This window comes from Brienomyrus brachyistius, unplaced genomic scaffold (assembly GCF_023856365.1).
Source record: "Brienomyrus brachyistius isolate T26 unplaced genomic scaffold, BBRACH_0.4 scaffold27, whole genome shotgun sequence".
NCBI classification, from domain to species: domain Eukaryota; kingdom Metazoa; phylum Chordata; class Actinopteri; order Osteoglossiformes; family Mormyridae; genus Brienomyrus; species Brienomyrus brachyistius.
Window position 1 is genome coordinate 3,799,695 of NW_026042306.1, and position 9,889 is coordinate 3,809,583.

A 9,889-nucleotide genomic window follows, 5' to 3' on the forward strand; every position below is an offset into this window, starting at 1 on the left:
AGGAAATGCATTTTGTACACAAAATGAATTTATTCAGTTGACAAAATTCATTTCGCCCACTAACATTCTTCCATTCAATTCCAGTCCGTTTCCAAGGAGATGTTGGAACAGTTACGTCAGTTACACAAGCAGTAGCCTACGTATGTAAGTTCTAGAATCTAGAGTGCTGATGTCATTCGCATTCCTATATAAACGGCAAATTCATCTTCACATTTCATTTTGAACAAAATCAACATACGTGCATGTACATAAACTTTAACATGGCAAGGAATTTCTTTCAGAGAGCTGTAAACCAGCTTAAAAACAAAGAGTTTCGGAAGTATCTGAGGAGGTATGTGCATCCAGAGGCGCTTGCAGTTTATGTAAAAATCCAATATGTAAACTTTCCTTGTCAATTGCCGTCAGTGTATAAGAAGCTTAAACTCTTCACTTTGTTGTAGATGTAAGCATAAAGTCACTGCTTACATTTGGGTCCCTCATTGCAGAAGTGCTGCTGGTGATCACAGAATTGCACTTATAATTTTTTTTGTTTGTTTTCTTTGTCTTTCCGTGATCTGAATGTGCCTGTTGGGAAAATCCTTACAACAAAAGCACGGTAAGAAAGTAACAAACTGATTTTTTGTTAATATACATGTAATTTTATGACTACTGTTTAATAATCTCACACTAATGTATTGTAAGAATCCTCTGAAATTTATTTAATGGTACCTTCACCCTGCTGCATGTTAGATCAGCTCTGTGTTTTATTGTTTGATTTCAGCACTTCTGGGGACCAGTTATTAATTGGGGTCTTCCCCTAGTCGCAGTCAGCGATATGAGGAAGAGCCCCGACATCATCAGCGGTCGAATGACCTTCGGTAAGAGGCAGAGGGCTCACCTTCCATCTATATGAGCGTCCACTGGGTCACTCGGGACTCCAGAGGGACTTTTTAAAGGTTTTAAGCTGGTTGCTCTTCTTCTTTCTGGCCTCTGACCCCTGCATGATCTTTGTCTCCCCAGCTCTTACCTGTTACTCTGTGATATTTATGAGGTTCTCATACCGAGTCCAGCCCCGAAACTGGCTCCTTTTTTCTTGCCACATGGCCAATGTGACGGCACAAGTGATCCAGGGAGGCCGGCTCATCCGACACAAGTAGGTCCCCACCAGGCTCCCTCTAGAATATTTAAATCTTCACCTCATATCTGTTGATTAATGCCATATTACTGCTCGACATATCATTTGCAGCCGGCAGCCAGGCAATCACTCTGCCAGCTTTTCTCCTAGTCAGATCCTTCCTTAATAGTGTCACACAAGTACCTTTTATAGGTTTGTGTTCTTCATGAAAGTTTTTTTTCTTCCATTTCAGAATGCAGAACAAAAATGGAAAATGAGCCTTTCCATGCAGTAGATAAGAGCACAGACGGGTTCGTGCAGATAAAGGGAAATTGAGGAAGATTTCTGCCAGATCCATGCATCAGAACAAGAGAGCAGCTGCTAAAATGCCATTATGTAGCAGCAAACAGATATTTGAAGCTGCTGGTGCCTCTGGAGTCCCATGGACATCAAGGTGTAGAGTCCTCCACTGCAACTGTGCATAAACCTTCTATTCTGCCGCCACTAACCAGTGCTCACAAGCAGAAACTGTCCAAATACACAAGTTCAATGGATGCAAGACTTGTGAAGCTGTTATCAAATAAGGAGTCCTATGTCAAAATGTGACGTGACCTGTTTGATTTCAGTACATATGTTGCAAACACAACAAATGACAATTTTCAGTTCTTTGCAACTTATAAAGTGTTTTGCAGCTTACTGTGCATAATACTTTGGAACAGTTCATTGTAAGTGTTTTGTTTGACAAAAAAATACTGTAATCATTAGATTTGTTCAATAAAATTTGAATTGCACTCAATAGTTGACAACATGAGAATTATTCTGACTATATGTGTGTTCATTTCTTGCATTTTTCTTATTAGGAATCCACACGTAAGTAGGGGCAATTCACTGCCCATACAAAGTGCGAGGGGAAAATATATACCTAATGAAGACTGTAGTCCTGTATTAGACAAAATCATTTTATCATATGGTCAGTTATTTTTATACCTACATAAGAACATAAATTTACAAATGAGAGGAGGTCATTTGGCCTATCAAGCTCGTTTGGGGAGCACTCAACTAACAGCTCAGAGTTGTTAAAATCTTACAAAAGAACATAAGAAATTTACAAATGAGAGGAGACCAATCAGCCCATCAAGCTCTTTTGGGGACAACTTAACTAATAGCTCAAAGTTATTAAAATCTTCTCTAGCTCTGATTTAAAGGAACCCAGGGATTTAGCTTGCGTTACACTAGTAATAAGACTATTCCGTACTCTACCTACACGCTGTGTAAAGAAATACTTCCTCAAATTCGTTTTGAAATGTTCTCCCACTAATTTCCACTTAAGGCCACCGGTTCTATTATTTAAACTAATATTGAAATATCGAACAGCATCCAGACCCATTAGAATTTTATATACCTGGATCATGTCCCCCCCCTTAGTCTCCTTTGCTCGAGGCTAAACAGATTCAGCTCAGGTAATCTCTCCTCATAAAACATTCCTCTAAGACCAGGAATAATTCTCGTAGCCCTACATTGCACCTTTTCCAAGGCAGCAATGTCCTTCTTAAGGAATGGTGACCAAACCTGCACACAATATTCTAGGTGGGGTCTTACCAAGGAATTAAATAATCGTAGCATCAGTTCCCTTGAACTCCACACACCTAGAGATGTAACCCAACATCCTATTGGCCTTTTTAATTGCTTCCCCACACTGGCAAGAGTGGGACATGGAAGCATCAACATACACACTGAGGTCTTTCTCATAATCAGCTACCTTTATTTCAGTGGAACCCATAAAATATCTGTACTTTATATTTCTGCTCCCTGCATGGATTACCTTACATCTATCTACATTAAATTTCATCTGCCAGGTATCAGCCCAGTCGCAAATTAAATCAAGATCCCGTTGGAGCCTCTGCTACAGTTGTTAAAATCCCTTCAGTTTGGAGTTTAAGCAAGAGCCGTTTGTGGTGGACAACATCAAAGGCCTTCTGCAAAACTAAGCAGATCACATCATAGGCCTTTTTGTGATCAATTTCTTTTGTAGCTTCCTCAAAGAACCCAAGTAGATTAGTTAAACAGGACCTAAATCCCTAAATCCATGTTGGCTATCCCTCAGAATGTTATTTGCATCCAGGTAATCTACCATTTTCACTTGGATTATAGCTTCCATTACCATTCCAGTTATGCAAGTTAAACTGATTGGCTTATAGTTTGCTGGATAACTTCTATCCCCTTTTTTGAATATGGGTGTTATATTGGCATGCTTCCAATTAGAAAGTGCCACACCAGTAGATAAGGATTTCTCAAATAGTAATGTTAAAGGTTGGCTAAGGGGGCGGCATGGTGGTGCAGTGGTTAGCACTGTCGCCTCACACCTCTGGGACCCGGGTTCGAGTCTCCGCCTGGGTCACATGTGTGCGGAGTTTGCATGTTCTCCCCGTGTCGTCGTGGGGTTTCCTCCGGGTACTCCGGTTTCCCCCCACAGTCCAAAAACATGCTGAGGCTAATTGGAGTTGCTGAATTGCCCGTAGGTGTGCATGTGTGAGTGCATGGTGTGTGAGTGTGCCCTGCGATGGGCTGGCCCCCCATCCTGGGTTGTTCCCTGCCTCGTGCCCATTGATTCCGGGATAGGCTCCGGACCCCCCGCGACCCAATAGGATAAGCGGTTTGGAAAATGGATGGATGGAAGGTTGGCTAATAATATCCCTTATCTCTTTTAAAACTATAGGTAAGATGCCATCAGGGCCCTGCAATTTATTTATTTTGAGCTTAGCAAGGCTTTGTACCACATCAGCCTCAGTTATACATATATTGGTCATAGACGACACTGTATTTGTATTAAATGGTGGCAGGTTACCTGTGTTCTCTATTGTGTAAAAGAATCATTAAACTCTTATTTTTACTATATCAATTTCATTTTCAGTTATAAGACCCTTACTATCCTACAGATTACTGATTTCAGCTTTTAGAGCTCTTTTGGAGTTAAAATATTGGAGGAAACTTTTAATGTCATCCTTAGCCTCCAATCCAACCTTCCTTTCTACATTCCTCTTACAGGGTTCCCACGTGTCCTGAAAACCTGAAAATATTTAGGGTTATTTTCCAGTCATTGAAATGACCTGTAAAGTGATACAAATGGCAAAATGTCCTGGAATTTCATTTCTGTTTTTGCTTTTAAATTTTTCTACATTTGTAAAATTGAGGAATCACAATTATAACAACATCATCATGAGCAGAGCTTTGGAATGTTTCTCACCCAGTTTGCTTCTGCTATGTTTTAGATGTAATTTGTGTCCTTGTGAAATTATTATACATTATTTGCCTTTTTAAAGATGTCCAGTGAGACCATTACAATTGTTGACCCATTGGAAAAGTAAGATGCATATGAATGTAAAGTTCTGAGAAATTGGAGGTAACTGTGCATATGATGTCATGTGGGAATATTTCTAATTAAACAAGTCACTCCGATGTAATTTAATTGAAAACATGTTAAGAGTTATTACATGCATTTCAGTAATGACCATTGGAGAGAAAACACGGGCTTTAATTCTTAGCATGATTTTTTATGTTCCCAGATTTGAATGATTATTTTATGACATTACATTCTTAGTGTAAAACACTGATAGCCCATTAAAAACTATAGGCAGCAATTTCTGGCAGCATAAAACTATGTGTAAAAACTGCTACCCTTTCTAAAGTACAGGAAAGTTATTTTGATAGCATAAATCCTTTTACAGATGTCCATTCAGGAGTATGGGTAGGAAATTCTGGCAAGGCAGCAAAAAATGGCAGAACATCGGCTTCTGCCTGTGAGCCGGAGTCAGAGCGGCTATTTTTCTTTCTCTATTTTTTTTTCCAAGCCGCATGGATTGGAAAACCTTGCTCTCGCGAGGCTTTTGTACCATGTGACATGGTCAAGGGTGGTGACGTTTTGCAGTGCCGGCTGAAGTCGGACAAAAAATCCTAATCATGATGCATTGCGTTAGGACCAGAATTCATTGGTTTAAGCCAGCGCGGCAGCGTGAAGTGGAATGTACCCACAGACAAATGCAGCAATCACACGCACAGAGAAAGAAACAGGAGGGAAGGAGACGCGCGACAAAATGAGTGACCGCAGGAAACAGAGTAAAATTTGGATGCATTTCAATTACATTGACAATACAAAGGCAGAGTGTAGAGCGTGCAAGGTTAAAATCTCATATCGAACAGGCTCTACAAATAACCTGCATCAGCACATGAGAACTGTACGTCCATCAGTGCAGTGGGAAGAAAAAGGACAAGCAAGTGAACAATCCCTCCACTCTGAATGTGATAAGCACAGTAGTGTCGACGGTCGATTTTCAACCACTCAGAGAGCTTGTGGACCACTTGATTAGAGAAATGTGTACCATTATCAGTGGTAATGCATATTGGAACATCCCATCGCGGGAATATTTCTTTTAACTGATTTTTCGCAACTATCTGGGCCGTTGCTTGCTTGGCCGGGAAGGCTTCCACCCATCTGGAAAAGAGATCAACAACCACTAGACAATAACGATAACATCTACAGGGTGTTAGTTCTATGAAATCCATCTGCAAATGTTGGAAAGGACCCTCAGCTGGAGGAGTTGTGGCAGTTGGTGGCTTCAATGCACGACCCATGTTGTGAGTCATACATGTGGAACACCTGGAAACGAAAGTTTGAGCATAAGCCGTGAATGAAGGGGCGGTCCAGTGTCTCTGGTCCAATCCATGGGCCACCTTTGCCAATCCTGGAAAGGCAGACTTTGGGAGGTAAGGAAGATTAGTTGTTTGTTCCCTCCAGACCCCATCACTCCCCAACACTCCAGCTTTTCGTTTCCAGTGTCCTTTTTCCTCCGGAGTTGCCCCTGTCTGTAGGAGAGAAAGGTCAGCAGGATTAGTAGTAATGCACATCATCAGCTTCACTGGGGCCTCTGGGTCTGTGGCGGCTTTCTTTGCCCACCCATCAGCCCAGTTATTCCCCACGCTCACCTCGTCCTTTTGCTTAGTGTGTGCCTTACATTTCACAATGGCTAATCGTTTTGGCAGCTGAATGGATTGGAGAAGGTCCTACACAAGTGAGTGATTTTGAATAGGTTTGCCTGAACTTGTGAGAAATCCTCTCTGTTTCCACAGTGCCCCATGGTCATGACAGACTCCGAACGCATACCTTGAGTCAGTAAAAATAGTCACTTTTTGGTTTCTCATTTTATTACAAGCCTGAGTTAGGGCATACAGCTCTACTGCCTGCACGGACCACGTCCTTGGTAACTTCCCTCCTTCTATTAGTTCCCCATTCGGCCGGACAACTGCATATTATGTGGAGGGCTCCCCATTCTCCAGCCGGAGTGAACACCCATCCACAAAAACCAGTTCTCCCTCTGTTAGGGGGTCCTCCTCCAAGTCATCCCTAGGCTTTGCCAATGCCTGGGTCGCCTCAATGCAATCATGCTCGTCACCGTCCACCTCAGTGGGAACTAGTGTAGCAGGATTGACTGCTCCACATCGCTCTATCGTCACGTTTGCTAAAGTTAGCAAAACGTTCTGATAATAGATCAGCCTAGCAGCAGTTAGGTGAGAGGTTTTCGCCTGAGTCAGAAGGGCATGTACTGCATGAGAGGCGCGGACCTGGAGAGGATGCATTTGCACTAGATCAGATGACATTAACACAGCTTCAGCAGTGGCTGCCACAGCCCGAAGACATGCAGGGAGGGAGCACGCCACAGAGTCCAACTTCCTAGAACAGTAAGCAATAGGTCAGAATTGGCCCCCGTGCTCCTGTCCCAGAACAGCAGTCATGAAACCACCTCTTTCATCCACACACAATTGAAATGGGCGTTTGTAATTTGGGACCCCCAATGCCGGGGTCACACAAAGCGCCTGCTTTAGATCAGTGAAGTGCAGGTAGTGCACTTCAGATCTTACCAGCTGCAGCTTGCTTTTAGAGGCCTTATGTCCATTCTCTGCACAGAACAACAACAACGCTTGCGTATCTCTCTCACAACTCTCTCTCGTTTCTGCACACAGCAACAAATCATCCACATACTGCACCAGTGTACTTCCCCCTGGGGAGGTGAAGCGCTCTAAGTTTTTTCCTAGCTCCTGAGCATAAACACTCGGTGACTCAGTATAGCCCTGTGGCATGACTGTCCAGGTGTACCTTTTCCCTTTGCGTGCAAACCAGTACTGAGAGTCTGGGTGAACTAGAACAGAGAAGAAAGCATTTGCCAGATCAATAACTGAAAACCATTTAGACTCTGGGGGTATGGATGATAGAATGGTGATTGGGTTAGGGACTATGGGCGCTCGCGGATACACTGAGTCATTTACTCCCCTTAGGTCCTGCACAAATCTCCAGGACCCATCTGCTTTCTTTACTGGCAGGATGAGGGAGTTCACCGGAGAATAGCTTATCTCAGCTATGGCTCCACGAGCCAGCAAATCGCCATGCATTTTTTCAATTCCCTCTTCTGCTTCTCTGGAGAGGGGGTACTGCACGCGCTATGGTCTGTACTGAGACTTAGGCATTACCCGTAGAGGTTCAGCCGTCACAATTTGCCCAAAATCGTTTTTCCCCTTTGCCCAAAAGTTTTCTGGGATCTCATCCAGCCATGCCGGTGAATCCTCAATCTCTACAGATTGCCCTTTTGTTCTATTATCGCAATGAATTTATCGTTTTACCTCAACAATTAAAACCTTGTCATACCTTAGTACAGTCCCGTCCTTAGTTACCCATCTACCTTTCTCCACATTCACCCAATCATCTCGCTCCTTACACTCTTTTACCCATAATCCTAGAAATTTCCAGTTTTTACCTTCTACCTTTCCACAGGAGACATGTGGAACGCCTTCATCAACGGGGCAGAACCAGCGAAGCTGTTGTTCTTGGAGTGCCACAGAAACAGCAGTGGCTTGATGTCCCACATAAATACAGTCAATTTGAATCATTTCTGTAGGAAATCCATTCCCCATGAAGTCTTGCATATCATCCAAATCGTGTTGTGTGGGGTTTTCCACATAAGTGGCTGTGCAGTGGAGTCGTGATGCTGGTAGACGTCGTCCAGGTTCATCACCTCCTGCCAGAAGTGGTGTCTCCCCACCTCTTGTGGATCTGGGAGGGAGTTGACCACCTCTCTCAGCTCTGCCAAGTCCCAGTTGCGCTGGACGTACAGTACACCATCCTTGGTGTTCCATCAGGCGCAGGGCCCCTTGGGTCAGGCATCTCCACCAAGGGGTACAACTGCGATGGCTGTGAGCCTGAGTCTCTCCCCCTTTGCAGCAGTCTCTGGCTCTGTCTTAGCGGCGGGGCTCCTGCTTCCCCCACTGCGTCATCTTCCTCCTTCTTCTCTGAGGGAGGGGCAGTGGCCTCCACAGACGCCGGTGCTGCTGCAGCTGCTCCTAGCTGAGGATGATAAGCAGGGGTAGGGGGCACATTCGGTATCTCTTCCTTTTTCTTCTTAGTATTCTGTAACACCATGCTGAAGGATTGGGCCTGAGTCTCATTCTTGGCCCTTTCAGCGTTTAACTCCGCTGACTCCCTGGTCCCCCTGTTCCCCAGTTTGTCCTGCAGTCCCTTATTATTTGCCTTTTCCTTCTCTAACTCTTTCAATTTAGCCACATATATCCACTTTTCAAACTTATCATCCATCCATCCATCCATCCATTTTCCAAACCGCTTATCCTACTGGGTCGCGGGGGGAGCTTATCCCGGAAGCAATGGGCATGAGGCAGGGAACAACCCAGAATGGGGGCCAGCCCGTCGCAGGGCACACTCACACACCATGCACTCACACATGCACTCCTACAGGCAATTTAGCAACTCCAGTTAGTTCACATATGTCCCAGGCTTCGCTGGCTTTGAACGCAGTAATTCGCTGTAACAGAAAACGCAGATCCGACTGTGCCATAAAGTCTTGTAAGACAGTCCTTTACAACATGAGACCAATCAAGCAGCAACATGTCGTCTTTCCGAGTGCCAATGGGTACGCATTCTTGGAACAGAATGACTTAAGACAGATCGTGCAGCACTGTCAGTACCCTTTGCATGCTGGCTGCACAATCTGTCTTAAGTCATCTTGCTCTCGCGAGGTTTTTGTACCATGTGACATGGTGACATGTGGTGACGTTTTGCAGTGCCAGACAAAAAAATCTAACCATGATGCATTGCATCAGGACCAGAATGCATTGCTTTAAGACAGCGCTGTAAGTGGCTGCATGAAGTTGAACGCACCCTATTTTTTTCTTGTTGCCAATAGCAACCTATGACCACACCTAAGATTGGTGACAGAGAACATTTGGAATCAACACCGGGGGCATTTCAGATTTCAGCACAGACGGTTTGATTGTTACACTCTGGCAATAGCATCAAGATAAGTGTTATTAGCCCAATAAATCATGAAAACGAGGTTTAACATTTTCTACATGACGTGCAAGGAGATTATCAGTCAATGTTTATGATTTAGTGTTGTTTTGTGCTATAGTATAGGCTGAAACCTGTGGTTATCATCAAAAACAAAAAACCGGTAATCGTAAGTATTAACAGGAATGTTAAATCTGCATTTGCATGATTTCAGAAACTACTGAGAGGTATGAAAAGAAAGGATGACATCACTAGTTTCTTACACACAAAGAGGAGGGATCAGGGAGGAAAAGCAGACGTAGTTGCGGATGGCGAAAGAGGAGAAGGAGCAAGAAGAAGAAGAAGATCAAGCTGAGCCAGGGCAAGAAGGTGAAACTGGTAAGCAGCAGAGGAAGTATGAATAGACATACACTCCAAAGCTGAGGTGCTAGGGAGGAGAGACTGTGAGT

General features: G+C 43.8%; 1 long non-coding RNA gene across 1 annotated transcript; it reads left to right on the forward strand.

Moving 5' to 3' along the window:
- The first annotated feature begins 242 nt into the window (after positions 1 to 242).
- Positions 243 to 1,675, forward strand: LOC125720935 (uncharacterized). Its single transcript, XR_007385618.1, has 3 exons — positions 243 to 857; positions 1,000 to 1,132; positions 1,347 to 1,675. It is a non-coding gene; the product is annotated as an uncharacterized LOC125720935 (long non-coding RNA).
- Positions 1,676 to 9,889: the final 8,214 nt, after the last annotated feature.